Source organism: Pongo pygmaeus, chromosome 15, assembly GCF_028885625.2.
Source record: "Pongo pygmaeus isolate AG05252 chromosome 15, NHGRI_mPonPyg2-v2.0_pri, whole genome shotgun sequence".
Taxonomy (NCBI): Eukaryota; Metazoa; Chordata; class Mammalia; order Primates; family Hominidae; genus Pongo; species Pongo pygmaeus.
Genome location: NC_072388.2, coordinates 91,498,681 through 91,519,306, shown reverse-complemented (window position 1 = coordinate 91,519,306; position 20,626 = coordinate 91,498,681). Strand labels below are relative to the sequence as shown.

Genomic DNA, 20,626 nt, shown 5'->3' with positions numbered 1-20,626 from the left:
AAAGAAAGGCTGGGCACAGTGGCTCATGCCTATGATCCTGCACTTTGGGAGGCCAAGGTGGGAGGACTGGTTGAGGCCAGGAGTTCAAGACTAGCCTGGGCAACATAGTGAGACCTCATCTCTACAAAAAATACAAAAACTAGCTGGGCATGATGGCCTTTTAGTCTCTACTACTTGGGAGGTTGAGGTGGGAGGATTGCTCTAGCCTAGGAGTTAGAGGCTGCAGTGAGCTATGATTGCCATTGCACTGGGCAACAGAGTGAGGTCTTGTCTGGAAAAACAAAACAACAACAACAAAAGGAAAAGATAGACTGTGAAAATACTACCTATTGAATGGAAAAAAATCATTTTGCAAATAATATATCTGATAAGGGTCTATTGTCCAAACTACATAAAGAACTCTTACTACTCAACAATTTAAAAAACCCAATTTTCTTAAAAAAGGCAAAGTGTTTGAATAGACAGTTCTCCAAAGAAAATGGTCATTAGGAAAATGTAATTCAAGACGATTTCACAGCCACAAGTATTACTAGAATAAAAAACATAAATAACAAGTATTGGTGAGGGTGTGGGAAAATAGGAACCTTCATACATTGCTGATAGGAATGTAAAGTGGTACACCTGCTTTGGAAAACAGTCTGACGCTTTCTCAAAGAGTTTGACCCAGAAATTCTACACCTAGTTTTACCCAAAAGGAATAAAAACATATGTCCACACAAAAACTTTTACTCAAATGTTCACAGCAGCATTATTTATAACAGCAAAAAATGAAAACAATCCAAATATTAACCAAGTGATGAATGGATAAACAAAATGTGGCATATAAATACAAAGGAATATTATTCAGCCATAAAAAGGAATGAAGTACTGATACATGGCACCACATGGACAAATCTTGTAAACATTATGCAAACTGAAAGAAATCAGACACAAAAGGCCATATATTGATAGATTCCATTTATATAAAATGTCAAGAATAGGAAATTCATAGAGATGGAAAGTAGATTAGTGGTTGCCAGGGGATGGAAGAGAAGAGGAATGGGCAGTGATGCTCATGGGACTATGAAAGTGGGATAATAAAAATATTCTAGAATTATATATTGGTGATGGCTGCACAGCTCTGTGAATATAGCAAAAACCACAAATTAGTTTATAAGGGCAAATTTTATGGCATATAAATTATATCTCAATTTTAAAAATTGCAAAGTAGACTGGCACTAGCTGTGTTTGCTCTGTATTATTTGTGCTAGAATCTTCTTAAATCATTACAAGTATTTTTACTAAAAAAAAAAAATCAGCTGCTTATAATAATTAGCCAAGAGAATATGGTTAGCTTGAAGTAAGCAAATCCATATATCTCTTTCTGGATCTTTCTCTAAATACACCTTTCTGTAGCTTGTAGTCCTTGTACAAACGGCGAAAAGTTTTCCTGCCTTGATTGGTTTGTCCAAAATTCTAGGTTCTTCTCTGGTGAGTCCACATCCCAACTCATCTAGGTTGCTGAGGAAGGCCTAAGGCATTTCTAGAATTGACAGAAAACTCCGTATGTAGAGGAAGAATTCGCTTTGGGGAACTGTAACCCTGGACGCTTAAATGCCCAGGAACGTCTTTGCGGGTATATACAAATGCCACAGTAGGAGGATAATTTTCACATGTTCCCAGACACCAAATTGTATGAGGTATTTGTCTTTTTCTTGCCTGCTATGGGTTTTGCATCCGGTTTCAACATCCACCCCATCTGGCCCCACCCACGTGGCCAGTGTCACGGCCCACCATTGTTTCCTAACAAACAGTGCTTCAACTGACCCGTTCCATTGCTATGTTTTTCAACTGTTGGGTGAGATCCAGGAGAGGATGGTGAAATCAATTTAGTGAAGGGCAACCAGCATTTTCTTTTTTAAAAAAGTAGAAAATAGAGTTCCTGTACATAGTGAGAGTTCAGTATTATTCCAGGAAACTGGTTTCCTTTTTATATTTCCAGGTATGTGTATAAAATATTCCTGTAGGTCATGGTCACGGCATGGAAACCTTCCATGGTGCTCGTGCTGGTTTCTGTTCGATTAGGCAATGATTTCTTAAATGACACCATTGCTAGTGCTGTGCAACCCTCTCAACTCCCAGCCTTCCATCTATTTGGCCTCTCTTCAGCCTCCCCAATGTTCTGACTCTTCTGAAAAGCCGTTAACCCCGCCAGCCCATGGTGATCTCTCCCTTGTGTAACTGCTTTGGTTTTGAAGAATTTATGAATTATTGAAACTCTACCAAAGTTGACCCATAGCCTTACTACTTGAATCCACCATCTCTACCTCTCCTGGCTGGGTTGCAAACACAGCTGGTAACAGCTCCTGGTGCCTTCTGCACCAGTGTGGACCATACAATTAGCAGGTGGTGGTACACCGTCTTATTCTAACAGCCTGCTCTGCACAATTGGGCATTTTGGTTACTGCCTTGTTACCTAATTGCTCTACATTCTGAAGCGCAGTGCCCAAAGGTCAAAGACAAGGCAAGCAACATTAAAGGTCTGGCATCTGACCTGGTTCAAATCCAGTTTACTAGCTCATCAGCTGTGGGTCACTGGGGGAGCAGTCCTCATGAGCCTTATTTCCTTACTGTAAAATGGGGGTGACAACAGTACACTGGGGACTTGGGAACATGATACTATTTGTCAATAGAAGAGTCTCAGTAAATGGCACATCTCACCATTACTACCAGGGTATATCAATACAGACACAGTTTCAAATATAGGCTGGGCACGGTGGCTCACGCCTGTAATCCCAGTGCTTTGGGAGGCCAAGGTGGGTGGATCACTTGAGGTCAGGAGTTCGAGACCAGCCTGGCCAACATGGTGAAACCCCGTCTCTACTATATATATACACAAAAATTAGACAGGCGTTGTGGCGGGTGCCTATAAACCCAGCTACTTGGGAGGCTGAGGCAGGAGAATCGCTTGAACCCGGGAGGTGGACGTTGCAGTGAGCAGAGATCACACCATTGCACTCCAGCCTGGGCAATAGAGCAAGACTCTATCTCAAAAGAAAACACCACCACCACCAACAGCAAAACAAATGTGGCATGGAGCTGTCAGCCCAAAGCTTTCAATGTCTGGCTTGGAAGAAAGTCACTTGTATGAGTTCTGAAGCTAGACTGGAAGCCCCTTGCAGGCAGGGGCCTGCTGGATTCTTGCATGGCTGTGGAAGACAGCAGAGCCCCCAGCCCAGCCCCTGACTCATGGCAGAACTCAACACATATTAAATGTACGGGAGGCTACAAGTGCCCCCTCAGAATCAGGAAAAGATAATCTGAACATAACATATTTTTAAAATCCCACATAATGAATGTGATCATCACCATCTGAAAGCTCATTAGCAGCAAAGAAGCCCCACATATTATGCTGATGAAGTTAGATATTTCCTGAACTTATGCCAAGAGACCAGATCACCAGGAGACATTACTGGAATGGAAAAGTTAAGAGAACCCAGTTGCACTTGATCAAAGTGAAGAGGCTTGGACAGCCTTGAAAACTGTCCCGGGCTTTGATGGTGCCTACAGAGGTGCCTGGGTACAACAGTTCTGATTCAGTAAGAATCCCGGGACACCTCTGGCAGAACCAGCCCAGCTCCCCTGATGAGATGGGATCATTTCTCCCAGGCACATTTGTGCTCCTGCCTGTGACTAGCCCAAGGGTAGTTCTAATCAGACTGAGTCAATCAGAGCTTGTCCCTGAGGATGCTGAAATTGGAACCAATTTCGGCGTGCATGTGGCTAAAACTGTGAAATCAAGAGGAGAGGCAGAAGCAGCAGAGCAGCTCTGAAGGTCAGGAGATGAATCAGGGACAGAGGCGAGCATGGGGAGATAGGGGCTGCCCGATCATGTTTCCTGGTTCCAGCTGTCCTGAGACTCATCCGCACCTCTGCCCTGGCTCCAGGAAACACCTCTGTATCTTTCTCATAAAGTCCCCTTTCCTGCTGAAACCAAGATCTAGCTAGTTTTGATACTTGTAACCACAGAATCCTAAGCAATAGAGTTACGAAGACAGAAACAGCAGGGAGGAGCTTTTCAATCCACGCTAGCCAAGAGCATCTCGCTCCTTGGTTTAATTCTGAGCTCATCATGCAATCTCCTGCCCCAGGATTTGGTCTCCCGAGCAGACTTGCCCACCAGGCTGGGCTTGGCCTCCTCATCCTCCAAATAAGAGACTGAGACTAAACCAGTTGTTCTCAAAACCAACTGAACAGCCACATTACCTGGGGTGCTTGTTCACACACAGATTTCTGAGTCCTAGCAATATCCTGAAGGTTCTGCTTTCAAGTCCTTGAGTCCTAAGTTTATGCTCAAATGCACACTGTTTGCCAAACCCACATCGAATGTGTTTTTAAATGTAGCCAGAATTTGTTTTAATCAGGTGTGATAAGATACAGAGGTACAGAAATGATGGTCATGAAAAAAAAGTTTTTGTACTCACAAAAACTAGAAACAGGAGGCAGGGTGTGCCGCATGGGGCCACACAAGGAAGCACCAGTGCTGGTGAGGAGGAACAAGGAGTGAGAGGCAAGCATGGGCAAAAGCCTTTATTGTGGCTTCCATGGGGCAAGGGAGGGTGAGTATGCAGCCTTAGAACTGAGTAACTTCTGCAGGCTGGTGGGAGTGTCAACTAGGACAACCACTATGGAAAACAGTGTGGAGATTCCTTAAAGAACTAAAGGTAGATCTACCATTTCATCCAGCAATCCCACTCCTGGGTAGCTACCCAGAGGAAAAGAAGTCATTATGTGAAAAAGCTACTTGCATACACGTTTATGGCAGCACAATTCGCAATTGCAAAAATGTGGAACCAGCCCAAATGCTCATCAATGAGTGGATAAAGAAACTGTGGTATATACATATGCACATACACACACACACACACACACACACACACACACATATATATATATGATGGAATACTACTCAGCTATAAAAAGGAATGAATTAATGGCATTCGCAGCAACCTGGATGGGCTTGGGGACTATTATTCTAAGTGAAGTAACTCAAGAATGGAAAACCAAACATCGTATGTTCTCACTCATAAGTGGGAGCTAAGCTATGAGGATCCAAAGGCATAAGAACGATACAGTGGACTTTGGGAACTCGGGGGAAAGGGTGGGAAGGGGTGAGGGATAAAAGATGACAAATTGGGTTCAGTATATACTGCTTAGGTGATGGGTGCACCAAAATCTCACAAATCACCACTAAAGAACTTTCTCATGTAACCAAATACCACCTGTTCCCCCAAAACTTATGGAAATGAAAAATTTAAAAAAAGAGAACTGAATAACTTCAGAGAGCTCTGGGGCTGGAACCTGGTTGTCTGTACCTTGCCCTGGGATGACTAAGGCAGAGAGGAATGTTGCCTCCTGGAGTATAAGAGCCAGATGGAGGAGGCAGTTCAGAGTAGGGCTTTGGATTGATTGCTTTGCACATGAAAGTCATGCTCCCAGCAGGCAGCTGTTTGCTACCTATAAGAACTGAAGGGCCCTGGGAAGGGCAGTTTCTCCCCAGGCAGGGAGGCCTCAGATGCCAGAACACCAAGAATATAGAAAATAAGAACATAGACTTAATACATACTGTTAACTTCATAAAGTGACTTTCACTTTTTGCTAATGTGAATTGGTCTCTCAAGATTTTGGGCAATTCTAGGTTGTAGAGGGCATTCATTGTTCTCATCTGGCTAGCATCCATTCCCCTTTAATGGTAACAGCACGCCAATTTTCCTTTAGGGAACCAACCCTCTATTCCACATTAAATTCATGTAGCTTAGACAGGGGCTGACTCCTTTCCTTGATGTCTGGGTGGGTATGAGAGTCAAGCTTGGCTAATCATGTATTCCATAATATTTAGTGTGTTCATTCCCCATGCTAGGAACTATTCTAGGTACTGGGAATCCAACACAGGACTTCTAGACCTCCTGGTATTATGGGGTTACATAGGCCCTGGGTTGGGTGTGTAATATAACAAGAGTCAACCTTGGGAATTCTGCCAAGAATCACTGCCTCTAATACCCATTGCCCTTTCCTCCTTACTAACAGAACTCTCTTTTCCTTGAGACAGTAGGTTCCCAGCTAAAAATCTTAATTTCCTAGGCTTCCTTGCAGGTAGGGGTGGCTATGGACAGGTCTGGACCACAACATGCAAATTAAAGTCTATTTGGCGGAGCTTCCAGGAAAGTCATTCTCTTCTGGATAAGGAGAAGCAGGCTCCGTAGTATGAGCCTCCTGCTCTTTGTCCTCCTTGTCCCTGCTAGGAGTAGGGAGTCACTGGAGTTGCAGAGGCCAGTGGGCAACCTTGAGGACAAAAGCCACCAGCTGAATATGGACAACAGTAATGGGATACTGATGCTAGAGCTTCAGGATTCCCTACTCTCAGGACTTCTTGTTACATGAGAAAAATAAAATTCTTGAGTTTAAGGCTCTGTCACTTGAGCTTTCTGTTACATGCAGCTGAATGCAATCCTTAACTTAAGAGACAGAGGCACCATCTGTGCATGGGGCTAACCCAGTGGGATGTAAGCTTTGGTGGAGGAAAGCCAACACAGGGATAAAGCCAACCCAGGGGAAAGCAATGCTGAGAGATGGATGGTGTCTTGTCGTTTCCTCTGAACCCTGGGTCCAGCCTTGCCAGAAGGCAGACTTTCTCAGGGAACCTGCCACCATGTGAACTTTTTGGCTTAAACCAGCCTGAATAGAGGTTCTTTAACATTAGGAGTCTGGACTAATTCATGTGTGAAATAATAGAGTTTTGGGGGCCGCAGAGGTGATGGGACAATGCCTATACTGATGGACATTCCCCCCTACACTATTGGGAACCCCTCCTGGCCCCCCACTTCCATCTCGTTGGGTGCAATATTGGAGTGGAATGTTCATCACGGACTCCGATTGACACGCAAACATCAACAAGAGAAAGGAGGGCTGCCGTCATTCCTTTCACTAAGCTCTCAGATTTCTCTTTTGAAGTAGAAAATTACAATTTAATTATGTGAAAAAAAAGTCTTGAAAATGAACTGTAACAAAACAGATGGCTAATCAGGCTGGAGAAAAAAATTAATAACAGATGCAGCTGCTGATGAAAAACCTCAAGCAAATTAATGTGGACAGTGAATGAATTCCACATTCCAATTAAGGGAGTGGTTAACCTGTGGTTTGCGTGGATGCGTGCATCACTGGATGATGTAGAGTAGATTTGCGTGGACCTGGGAGCTCAGAGCACTTATATGACCTGGAGAGCATAGATTCTGAAGCAATGGTTCTCAACTTTGAGTGTAAGTCAGAATCTCCGGAAAGCCTGTTAGATCACCACACTCACAATGATTTGGCAGGACTAGAGAAGAAGGGAGTTCCAAGAATTTGTGTTTCTAACAAGTTCCCAGGTGCTGCTGATGCTGACAGTCCCAGGACCACACTTTGAGGACCACCACTCTAGAATAACTCCAGTTAAAAGCAATTGAGATATAATTAACGTATCATAAAATTCACCCATTTAGAATGTGCAAGCAGGCAGGTTTTAGCATATTCGAAAGTTGTGTAACTATGACCACTATATAATTTCAGAAGATTTTCATCGCTCCAGTGGAAACCCCTAGCCATTAGCGGTCATTCCCATTCCTCATTTCCTCCAGCCTCTGGTAAGCACTAATTAACTTTCTGTCTCTATAGATTTGACTATTCTGGGCATTCCATATAAATGGAATTGTAACATGGGAGCTTTTGTGTCTGGCTGTCACTGAGCATGTATTTCCTAGGCTCATCCATATTATAGCATCTATCAGTATGCCATTCCTTTTTAGGGCTGAATAATATTCCATTATATGGATATACCACATTTCGTTTATCCATTCTTCACTTTATGGATATTCGAATTGTTCTACTTTTTGGCAATTATGAATAATGCTGCTATGAACTCTTGTGTATAAGTTTGCGTGTGGACATATATTTTCATCCCTCTTAAATACAGAACTAAGAGGGGAATTGTTGGGTCACATGGTGACTCTATGTTTAACTTTTTTTTTTTTTTTTTTTTGAGATGGAGTCTTGCTCTGTTGCCCAGGCTGGAGTGCAGTGGCGTGATCTAGGCTCACTGCGAGCTCTGCCTCCCGGGTTCACGCCATTCTCCTGCCTCAGCCTCCTGAGTAGCTGGGACTACAGGTGCCCACCACCACGCCCAGCTAATTTTTTTGTATTTTCAGTTGAGACAGGGTTTCACTGTGTTAGCCAGCATGGTCTCGATCTCCTGATCTCGTGATCCGCCCCCCTCGGCCTCCCAAAGTGCTGGGATTACGGGTGTGAGCCACCGCACCTGGCCTATGTTTAACTTTTTGAGGAACTGTCAGGCTGTTTTCCAAAGCAGCAGCACTATTTACATTTCCACCAGCAATGTATGAGGGCTCCAATTTTCCCATCCCCTCACCAGTACTTGTTATTGTCTAACTTTTCTGGATTATACCCATTCTAGTGGGTGTGAAATGGCATCTCATCATGATATCTCATTTAGATTTGCATTTCTCTAACGACTAATGATGTGAGCATCTTTGCATACCGTTATTAGCCATTTGTATAATCTGCTTTGGAGAAATGTCTATTCAAATCTTTTGTCCATTTTCAAATTGGATTGTCTTTTATTGTTGAGTTTTAAGTCACACACACACACACACACACACACACACACACACACACACACACACAGAGATACATGATTTGCAAATGTTTTCTCCCATTCTATGGTTAGAAACTGTTGGCTAACACAAGGTCACAAATATGTATACCTATGTTTTCCTCTAAGAGCTTTATATTTTTAGCTACTATATTTAGGTTTTTGTTTCATATTGAGTTAACTTTTGTATATGGTGAGCAGTAGGGATCAGACTTCTTTTCAATGTGGTTATCCAGTTGTCCTAGCACCATTTGTTGAAAAGACTATTATTTCCCCTAGTGAATTATCATTACCCTTGTCAAAAGCTAACTGGCCTGAAATGTAAAGGTACATTTCAGGACTTCCATTTGTATTTCATTAATCTATATGTCTATCCTTATGCCAGTGCCAGACAATCTTGATTACTCTATCTTTGTAGTAAGTTTTGAAGGCAGAAGTTTGAGTTCTCCAACTTTGTTCTTTTTAAAGACTGTTTTGACTATTCTGGGTCCCCTGCATTTCCATATGAATTTTAGGATCAGCTTGTTTGTCGGTTTCTGCAAAAAAGTCAGCTGGGGTTTTGATAAGGATTGCATTAAATCTGATCAATCTGAGGACTATTATCATTTTTAAAACATTAAGTCTTCTAACCCTTGAACACAGGACATCTTTCCATTTATTTGATTGTCTTTAATTCTTTCTACAATGTTTTGTAATTCAGTATACAAGTCTTGTACTGCTTTTGCTAAATTTACTCCTAAGTATTTTATTCTTTTAAATCCTATTGTAAATGGTATTATTTAATATCATTTTCAGATTGTTAATGACTAAGGTGTTAAAATACAACTGAATTGTATATATTGATCTCGTATCCTGCATGTTTATTAACTCTAATAGTGTTATTTTTGTGTGGGCTCCTTAGGATTTTCTATACACAAGATTATGTCATCCATGAATTCAGAAAGTTTTACTGCTTCCTTTCTCATCTGGGTGCCTGTTTGTTTTTCCTGCCTATTTGCCCTGGCTAGAGCCCTCAGCATAATGTTGAATAGAAGTGGCAAGGCACTACGTCCAGCAGGGCTGGGGGATGCTGGGTTTTGCTGCAGCATCAGGACATCCCTGTAAATGTATTTTTAAAAGCCCCCCTTGTAGCATAAGGAAGCTTGTGTGGGCTTCTGTGCTGGCCTGTGAAGATCTGTTGGGTGGGCTTCTGTGCTGGCATGTGAAGATCCACTGGGTGGGCTTCTGTTGCTGGTATTCTGTTCAGGACCCGGATACATGGCCCTACGCAGGCCTTTACCTCCTACTTTTCCTCCCAGCACATGCTGCACTGGCCTGGCTGGAGGGGCAGCATGGAGTGAATTTCTAGGGCCTGGACGGTTCTGTTTGGTTAACACTGTCCCTTGGGCAAGCCACTGCCCCTCTCTGTCCCTCAGCTTCCCACCTTGGACTATAAGAAAACTAGTCTAAAAATTCCCAAGACCCACTTTTAACTCTTGTTTTGCTCCTGATCTTAGGGGAAAGCTTTTAGTCTTTCACCATTAAGTATGATGTTAGCTTTGGGGTTTTTGTTGAGGCCATTAGTCAGGTTGATGAAGTTTCCTTCCATTTCTAAATTTGTGAGTGTTTCTTCATCAAGAAAATGTGTTGGATTTTGTCAAGTGCTTTTTCTGTGTCTATTGGGATGATCATGTGGTTTTATCCTTTACTCTAATAATGTGGTATATATCACATTGATTGGTCTTTGTATGTTGAACAGACCTTGCATTCTTGGAATAAATCCCACTTGGTGAACTCCATTTTATAAAGAGGAAAACCAAGTCCCATGAAGGTTAATGAACTACCCAAAATCTCACATAAGATTAGTGGCAGAGCCACAAACAGACCCTGCTTCCTCAGTCAGTGGCCTCTGTCCTGGCCTTTGTGAGGAGGGACAGAGATGCAGGTGGATGTTGGAGTACCATCAAGGCTGGATTATGAATGACCACCTCACCATTGACCAACATTTGTGTTGTGCCTTACACCTCAGAGGCTGTTTTCACAAATACTCTCTTTGTTCCTCATATGAGCATTGGGGAGTATTTTTCCTATTTCACAGGTAAATAAACTGAAGTTTGGTGAAATTCAGTGACTGACTGAAGCATCATAGACAATGGGAGATAGTATCAGGTCTCAAATGCAGGTCTTCAGAGTCTAAATCCTGGTCCTATGTACTGTACAGCTTGCCCGCCCTCTGAATCCTATTATTTCAGGGCCCATGGAAGTCCCTCTGCTACTTACCAGTGGGCAGGTGTCAACTTTCAGATTAGAGACCCATACTTTTAGCTCATAGATTTGATCTAAACAGAAAAATCCTCCTATGTTTATGTGAAGCACTGAAGTTTTTCCAGTCTCTTCTTCCCTGGGGTGAATAAGCTTTAGAATCTAATTTTAGGTATTTTTATTATTTTTTTGTACCATTAAATTTAGACTTATTAAATTGATTGCCTAAAGGGTACTGCAGCTTTGTGGTAAACAGTAAGCTAGGTACCCAGGTTCAAATCCCAGCTCTGACATATGCCAGCATTAGGATGCTTAGGAAAGCATTTAGCCTCTCTGTATCTCAGTTTTCTCATTTATAAAATGGGGATAACAAGAATCTCCACCCCTCTGTGCTACTGTGAGACTGAAAATGAGCCAACAAACATGACGTGTTTAGAACAGTGCTTGGTGCAGAGTCAGCACTCTAATTCCAGCTACTGCTGATATTAACCATGTTAACTTCCACTTGCTGAGTACCTACTATTGTCAGCACTGGGATGGGTTGTTTTACAGAGACTAGAACAAGCTCAGAGAGGTCAGGTAACTTGTCCAAGGTCACAAAGCTAGAAGTGGCAGACTCAGGACTCAATTCCATGGATGTCCAGTGCTAAGGCCTCTTAGCGACACTGTCCTACCTCCTGCAGGGCGGGTTTTGATGACCCTCAGGGCGTTAGAGGGGCAAAGAGAAGCCCAATAGAAAGCAGAAGAGGTCAAGACCTGCTGTTGAACTGAGCTGTCACACTAAGGTTTGTGGGGAAGGGCAAGAATGAAAGGGACGATGTGAGGAAAAACATCAGGTATCAGCAAAGTCAGAGGCAGGCCCAGCTGAGTGCCACTCACAGGTGTAGGTTGTCTGGGCTGGGGGTGGTGCAGAGATACCAAAGGCCCAGGAAGAGACGCCTCCCTGGCAGCACTGCATAAAGGCCTGGAAAGCTCTCAGGGGTCGGGCGGGGGGGCCTTCCCAGGGGAGGCAGCCTTGGCTTGGTCTCCCTCTCACACAGGCACAGTCAAGTGACACGGGGACCCTGTGTATGCTTCCTCACCGAAGCAGCTGCCCTCATGGGAGGGAAGGAGCGGAGCTGCAGACCAGGCTCTGTCAGTCAAGGGAGAAGCCAGGCCCAGAGTTCCCTGGGTTGGTGCCAATCCCAGGGACCCCATTCCAGGGACCCTGGGCCCAGCACTGCAGACACTCCCACAGCCCCCACCCTGAGGCTCTGTGGCTGCTTTGCAACTGGATGTAAATGGGTCCCAGAGCTGGAAGGATGTCAGGGTTGGTGCACCAGCTCCCTCATTCTAAAGATGACCTGACGTTACAGCCCGCTTTGCATCTCACCGCAGGGATCTCAAGGCTTCTGACAAAGTTGTCCTGTCCCATTACTCTTGATGGTGTGGCACTAAGGGCGGCATTAATCTCTCTGGGCCTCCATGTCCTCACCTGTGAGACAGTGATAACTGTCCCTGCCCATCCACTTCAAGGACCCCTGGGCAGATGAAAGAAATGCAAAAAGCACCAAGCATATTGCCCTGCCTCTGAAGGCCTCACCTTGAATTTGGAGGCCCTGGGGAGCATTAAATTGAGGCTGCATCAGACAGACACCAACAGAATCAGGGAACACGTTGTTGGCGCTCCACCCTGCTGGCAAGGCCTTCTCTGCTAAGCCTTCAGGAAAACCACCAATGGCAGGGTGAAGCCGTCCCGGTTCTCCGTATTTGCACACCATACGGCCCCAGCAGCCGGCCTCCTCCCTTCCTTTCCTTCCGGCTGCCCCATGCATTCCAGCACAGACGCTGCAACTCAGGACTGGGCCCTCCTGGCTAAAGTCAACAGAGGAAGCAGTCAGAGGACAGCTCCTTGGGGTCTGGCAGAACTAGGGTGCCAGCCCTGATCGTGGTACCGATTCACCTTTGGGAGGCTTCCTGAGCCCGTTTTCTCATCCGGGAAATGGGGATACCATAAATACCAGCTACCCAGCAGGGCTGCCATGGACACTCTAAGTACTGAATAGACGATGTCAGGCACGGTGCTGGGGCTAGAGCAGGTGCTTGCTGGGGGACACTCTGCTGTGTAGCTGTTGGCTGGGGCCTTGCCCTCCTTCGCCTCCCCTAGAAGGCTCTAAAAGCTGCACAGGTGTCTTGGCAGCTCTTGGGTCTGGTCCATGTGAAGACATCGTTAAGATGGCTTCACTGCTTTTCTTCAGCTTCACTACAATGTCCGTGTAAGGGGACGTGTGGAGCGTGACATCCTCGGCAGCCCCCATATTCCAGCCTCCTTCCAGTGTATCTGCAGAGGCTGGAAAGCTAAAGGTGACATCTCCCAGAAGTTAAAGTTCTGGATTCAAATTAGGTCTCTGATTTGAAAAGCAGAATTGCGGTGAGGCTGGACTGACCACCTTCCTGCTACTGTCCAGCAGGGCTGAGGGATGCTGGGTTTTGCTACAGCATCAGCACACCCCTGTAAACTTATTTTTAAAAATCCCCCTTTTAGCATAAGGAGGCTTGTGTGGGCTTCTGTTGCTGGCATGTGCAGATCTGCTGGGTGGGCTTTCGTTGCTGGCATTCTTGTTCAGGACCCTGACACGTGGTCCCCGGCAGGTCTTTATCTCCCCACTCCCAGCATGTACTATATTGGCCCGGCTGGAGGGGTGGCACGGAGTGGATTTTCAGGGCAGGTGGCCTGGATGCCTGGTTCTGTCTGGTCAAGACTGTCCCTTGGGCAAGCCGCTGGTCCTCTCCGGTTCTCAGTTTCCCACTTTGGAATATAAGAAGGCCAGTCTAAAAATTCCCAAGATCCCTCTAGTATTCAGAGTCTGTTTACTGCTAACCACAGAAAACTTAAAAGAATATTGCTTTCATTTCGATAAAAAATACTGAGCTTTCTTTTCTACGAGGCTCTATTTGGTCTTTTAAAAAACCCACTCATAGCCAAAAAGTAGAAACCACTCAAATGCCTATCAACTGATGAATGGATAAAATGTGGCATTCATGATCCATACAATGGAATATTCAGCCATAAAAAGGAATGAAGTACCAACACATAGTACAGTGTGGACGGACCTTGAAAACATCATGTTAGGTGAAGGAAGCCAGTCACAAAAAGCCACAAACTGCATGATCCTCTTTATATGAAATATTCAGAATCGATAAGTCCAAAGACATAAGAAGTCGGTTAGTGTTTGCTAGGGGGTCGGGGGAGGTGGGAAGGGCAGTTATGGGTAAGGGGTGCCTTTTGGGGTGTTGGAAATGTTCAGAAACTGATGTTGATGATGATCCCACAATTTTGTGACTATACTAAAAGCCACTGAATTGTACACTTTAAAGGAATGAATATTATGGTAAGTGAAAAAGACCTGTTATATGAAAAAATAAGGACGCTCAGCCAGGTTTGGTTCTAATTTGTCTGAGAACTGATACCTCTGTGCGCACAGAGTGACTGAAAAGGAAGCTCCTTTAAAATTCTGACCTTGACTTATGAGACAGTCAATCGAATGTGCAATTTCTCTGGTAGCTTCCGAGACCAAGGTAAGAACAAAATCATTTTCGCTATAAAGTGCTGTGTGTCTCTGGGGGCCTGGAACAGACTAGAACTGTGTATGGAACTGCACATGTAAATGAGCCCACAGCATCTCCAGTTCCTGCACTGCTGTCACCAACGTGCCGAGACGCTAAGAGGAAAGGACAGGAAGGCGGAGTGTTAGAGAGTTCCATTTCTGCAGTGCCGCCTTCTGAGCTTAAAAGGACCACAAAGACCTCTCTCCTCCCCACCAGTAGAGCCCTCTCAAGAGCTATTTAAAACTGAAGAAGATGGGGGTGGATGGGGAGAAAAGCTCTAAAAGCTTCCAGAAATCTTCCGATTGCCTGTTCTGGGTTTTGCTATAATAACAGAAGAGAAGGCTGGGTGGTACCATCTGAGCCCTGAAAAGAGCATGTGAGATTCCAAAGGCCCTTAATTCAACCCAATTCAACACAGTTTACTCAACACACACACAAATTATTTGGCACCCTGCACACACACTAGAAAACTAGCATCCCAGACACAGGAAACCAATTCCCTTACGAGCTCCCAAGAAAAGAAGAGCAAAGAGTCCCTTGGTTGGGTGGTAGTGTTGTCCCCTAAGCACCTCTGGGGTCTGGGGTCAGAAGGCCATTGTGTAAATCCCAGCTCCGCCCCTTCATCCTGTATGACCCTGGGCAACTCAGCCTCTCTGTGCCTCAGTTTCTTCACCTGTGAAATGGGAACAATAACATTATCCACCTCCCTAGGGTTTTAATGGGTTTAATGACTTAATATGTATAAAGCACCCTGTCTCGGCTGGGCATGGTGGCTCACGCCTATAATCCCAGCACTATGGGAGGCCGAGGTGGGTGGATCACTTGAGGTCAGGAGTTCGAGACCAGCCTGGCCAACATGGTGAAACCTTGTCTACTAAAAATACAAAAATTAGCCAGGCATGGTGGTATGCGTCTGTAATCCCAGTACTTGGGAGGCTGAGGCAGGAGAATTGCTTGAACCCAGGAAGTGGAGGTTGCAGTGAGCGGAGATCGTGCCACTGCACTCCAGCCTGGAAGACAGGGTGAGAGTCTGTCTCAAAAAATAAATAAATAAATGAAAATAAAATAAAGCACCCTGTCTGGCCCAGAGTAAGTACTTAGTGTGTTTTACCTCCTGTTACTGTTCTAAGAACTTCCAAGGGCCTAGACTTTTGTGAAACACACACTTATCCCGTGGTTTCTTCACTGAGAGGAGCCAAATTGCATCGCAGGCCGAGGGTACATACCTAAGGCCATGTGCTGGCTTCATGACAGCTCTGAGCTGGTGCTTTGGGACTCTGCTCCCGGCTGGACCAGATCTTGAGGGTATTCACAGCTCGGGAAGCACAGAGTAGAAAAGTGACTCCCTACACAATGGCTGTGTGACTCAGGAAACCCCACAGCCTCTCTGAGCCTGTTTCCGCCTCTATAAGTGAGGATAATATTCCTCCCTCACAAAGCAGCTGTGAAGATTAAATGAAAGTGCCTGGAATGAAGAGGCAGTACTCAGTGGATAGTGTCTGGTGCTCGGGGTAGAAAGCCGGCTCATTGCACCTGCAGAGCTGCTGGGTGACCATGGGCAATCACTTACCTCTCTGTGCTTCCCCTTCCTTCTCTGTAAAGTGGAGATAAGAAGCATCCCTACCTCGTTCTGTGGCAAGGCATGAATGAGGGGATACATGTAAAGCTCTTAGAAAAGGGCATGGCACACAGATGCCCCATGAGATCCTGCCATGAACTGAATTATTCCTCCCCCTACCCGCCTTCCTATTCATATGTTGCAGTGTATTCGTGACTGTATTCGGAGATAGAGCTTTTAGGAGGTAATTAAGGTCCTAAGAGTGGGGTCCTAATTCAATAGTGGCCTCAGAAGAAGAGGAAGAGAGAGATCTCCCTCCACATGCATGCACCAAACAAACAAACAAACAAGGCCACGTGAACAAAAAGGCAGCTGTCTCCAAGTCAGGAAGAGGGACACAGAACCCAACCATGCTGGCACCCTGATCTCAGACTTGCAGCCTCTAGAAATGTGAGAAAATACATTTCCGTTGTTTAAGCTGCTTCATCGGTGACATTCTGTTAGGACGGCCCAAGCTGACTAATATAAGAATTACAGAGCAATAGAATTCCCCATCTCCTGCTTAGTGCCTGACATACGGCAAGTCCCCAGTAGCTGTTTGTTGGCTGCTATAATAAAAGTGGCCACGAAGGCCAGCGTCCTGGTAAGAACAATGTGATTTCCTTGCCATTATGGGGGCAGGAGAGAGTCCTGTTGGCGGGCCAGGGAGCAGCCTCAGCAGGCTTGCAAGATCCCCCAGACTATGCGCCAGAACAAGCAAACAAGCTGCACCAGGAGACTTTCCCAGCTGGGCTGCGGCTCAGGGTCATTGCCAGCCGTTTCGGGGCGGTGCCAGCACTGCAGACCATGGTTTCCATGGGAGAAAGCGCCTCTTCCTCTTCTTCCCCTGACCCACACCCACTCCTGGGAGGCCTAATTACCCGGCTCCGTGGTCTAAAATGGGAAGAGTTTGCCTGTATTGGGTGTCCACCTGTAAATCCACCATCAGGCCAGGTGGGCACCAAAGCTGGGTCCTGCTGATGCTGCTGGGCTCCACCCCGGCAGTCCCAGCGACCCCTCATCTGGGGTCAGTGAGGAGGGAGCAGGCTGTGGCCTCCCACCCCCCCACCCCCTCCACTTATCAGCTGTATGCTAGGGGTGGGAGACAATGTATAAAGAACATCGTGTGGTCATCTGCTCAGATGTGCTCTGCAAGCCTGGAAGCTCTCAGAGGGCAGGGACCATGGCTGTCCTGTTCCTACCCGATCCACAAAGCCCAGAACAGAGCCTAGGCCCTAACTATTTACTAACTGAGAGGATCATCTTGTCTGCAAAGTGCCTGAAGCCCAGACCTGGCACATAACGGATGCCTGGTACACGATAATTCCCTCTCCTTGAGCCCTGGAATGACCGATCGTCCCAGGCCCCCAGGGATTCTGGAACCTATGATCTTTCTAGAACACTGTAGTCCCAAAAGGAGAGGGTAACAGAAGCCACATGGTTAAAGCACACTAGGATTCACACTAATATTTGCTGAGCACCTACTGTGTGCCAGACACAGTGCACAGACCGTGACTAAAGTATCTGATTTGCTACTCAGATCAATCCTGGGAGGTAGGTACCGTCACCCGCCACTTTGTGGATGAGGAATGGAGGTTTAGGGAGGTGAAGGAGCTTGCCCAGACTCACCCTGCTGGTGAGTGGCAGAACTGAGATTTGAACCCAGGACTCCTGGACTCCAGAGCCGGCCTCCCAGCTTGTCCTTCACAACACATAACAGCTGCACATCGGCACGGGGCTAGACTCATTCCTTGACACCCGAAGCTATGCTGGTTCCGAGCTCACCAGCAGGGTGACTTCTCCCTCTTCCTGTGGCCCCTGGCCCTGTGATTCCTCCCCTGGTCCTGTGATTCCTTCCAGCGCCCCAGCTTTGGAAAACGCCAGCTGCATCCACCCCTAAGAAACACTCTCAAAGCCATCCTGCAGCCCCAGGCCACTGTGAAACCTGAACAAGGGGTGGGTGGGGTGAGGTGGGTGGTGGCAGGGCCAGGAGCTGGATACAGGGCATTTCTGTCGGGGGAGGAGTCTCACTGACTTGTTCCAATTTCCTGTTAACCTCTGCCTACCCCAGGCCTCAATTTTCCTAGGCAGCTGTACACACCTAAACGAGCAGCAGCTGTACAACTCCGTTCCCACCGCCTGCTCCTCACAGGGGAAAGGGAGGAAGGAGAAAAGGAAGCCATTTGTGGTTTCCAGGGACAACACCTGGAAACACATCCGCAGACGCACAAAGGAGGTTTCCCCTAGGATGCAGGAAGCTGAGGCCCGTTCCTGAGGGCAGGGAGGACACTCGCACAGAGGAAGCGTGTGGAACTTGGCTCAGGGATACACGGAGCCCAGGGGAACAGCCTGGAGCCTCTGGCTTGAGGAAGAAGGCAGGCCGCTATCTAGCAGGAAGTCCTGCCCCCAAGCAAGGGCAGAGCCCCTCAGAGGAGGACTCAGGGGTGCAGAGAACCTGGGAGCCGGGAGGACCCAGGAACTATCTGGTTCCAGCCCTTGCAAGACAGCTGCATTCTAAGCCTCTGACCCTGGGAAGTGACCTGTCCAGAGGCCGCACAGCCACTTCTCCATGGAACAGCAGCTCCCAGTACAAGGACAAGGCGAAGGCGTGGCTGGTCCAGGGTCCTCCCTGCACAATCCTGTCAAACTCTGGGCTTAAGGAATGGGAAGATGAGGCATCCTCACCTATAGCTGACTTGCTTAGGTAAGGATGACCAAAACGGGCACATCCCTTCCCCTGGTTTTCCTGCAGTGCCTGGACAGTGGACAGCCTTGATACCAGGATTCAGGCGAAGTGGCCAGTGCAGGGCAGTGGTGGCTCTGGCCCCCTCAGGCCCCACATCTGCAAAATGGGGATTCTGCCACCCACTTCAAGGGGTGGAGAAGGGGCACATAGAACTCTCCAGACGGCAAGTCGCTCCTCCTCGCCCTAACCCTCATAAGCTAGGCTGTTTCCTGGACTGTGGTTGCATCTCCCTCAATGCAGCCTGCTCTGGCACTCTGGCCCTCCCTGGCATCTGGTCTCCAGGCCCCAAAGAACCAAAATTCCTTCAGTGACTGCAACTCTGACCTTTCCCCAGTCCCACGTGGACACAGGAGGGAAAGTGAGCTGGGGGTGCGATAACTTGGGGCTGTAAGGGCTGGCCAGGGCTCGAATCATGGCCTGTGCCTGGACCTTCTGTGAATACGGGGCCCATCCTGGTTCATCACTGTGAGCTGGTTCTCTGGGTGGACACACTGCCCTCCCAGCACCCTGCCACGTAGAAATCTTCCCTCACTTGGCACGTCCAAACAGGTAATCTAGGAAGGAGACCTAGGATCTGGAGACCACCCCTCCTGCTCTTCATGTCCCATACACAGCCCTGGTGGCTGAGTTGACCCAAGCATGGCGTGACCTCTCTCCCCACCAGCCAGACTGGCCGAGCAGGGCCCCTGTTCCCCACAGAGCAGGTGGGCAGGTGTGTGGGCATGCCAGGGAAGCGTTTGAGACGGGCCGAGACACCAATCCCCTCGGCCTTCTGGTCAGCAGAAGAGACCTGGGAGGCCTGAACCCCTGGGCTGGGCTCCTCTATGACCCCAGTCAGGGAACACATTTCATTTCTGAGTCTGCCCTTAATGTGAAGAAAGCCTGGGAGGTGTTGGCCAGCAATTCTGAACCCAGCCAGCTCCCAGGAAGCAAAGGGAGAGGGTTTGAAAATGCAGATCCTCAGGCCCTGCTCCAGGCTCTGGAATGTTCAGGTTCAGAACCAGGCCTGGCATTTTGGGAGGAGCCCCTGGATAGCTGCAATGAGCATGCCCTGGAATCTCTCTAACCCAGAAACTCCAGGGAAGCTCCGTGATCCTAAATGAAGCCTGCATCTTCATGCCGAAGCATGAAAGCAGAGGGCAGGGCACCCCAGCCTGCCAGGCCCACACCACCTACTGCAGGCAGGTATTCCCATCAAGACGGAACAAGAGGCAGGACAGCCTCTGGCCCTCCAGAGTCACCTCCCAAGTCAGGTGCTCAGTGAGCCTGATGTTAAACACAGAATTCTTTTCAGAAAACATCAAGTTCTGGACTTGAAAGTTCTGGAATCTTGCCTCCTTTCAGGATGGTGGACACCAGGAAAAATGCCTCCAAGAATGGGGCCAAACAGCTTAGCTCGGGCCTTGGTTTTCCACTGAGGACTCCAGAGGACCTCACGGAAGGCTTAGTTAAAGACGAAGACAGGTGGGGTGGGTCCTGGGATCCTCTCACACACGAACGCCTAGATTCATTCATTTGACAGAAGCCTACTAAGCCCCTACTATGTGGCCAGTCCTGGATACTGGGGATGCAGATAAATGCAGTATACAAAAGTATCTGCTTTGTGGAGCTGACAGTTTAGGCAGGGCAAGAGACACAAGAAAAAGATAAAATATTTTAAATGCAGTAGTCAGGGAAGGTCACAACGAAAAGGTGACATTTAAGCAGAGACCTGAAGAAGGTGAGGAAGTGGCCATGTGGATACCTGGGGAAACTGCATTCCAGCAAAAGG

The 20,626-nt window shown here is 47.0% G+C and overlaps 1 protein-coding gene across 1 annotated transcript in view; it reads right to left on the bottom strand.

Moving 5' to 3' along the window:
• The window catches only part of SLC24A4 (solute carrier family 24 member 4), a 179,076-nt gene that overhangs the window by 23,067 nt on the left and 135,383 nt on the right, over positions 1-20,626 (bottom strand). The window lies entirely within an intron of this gene.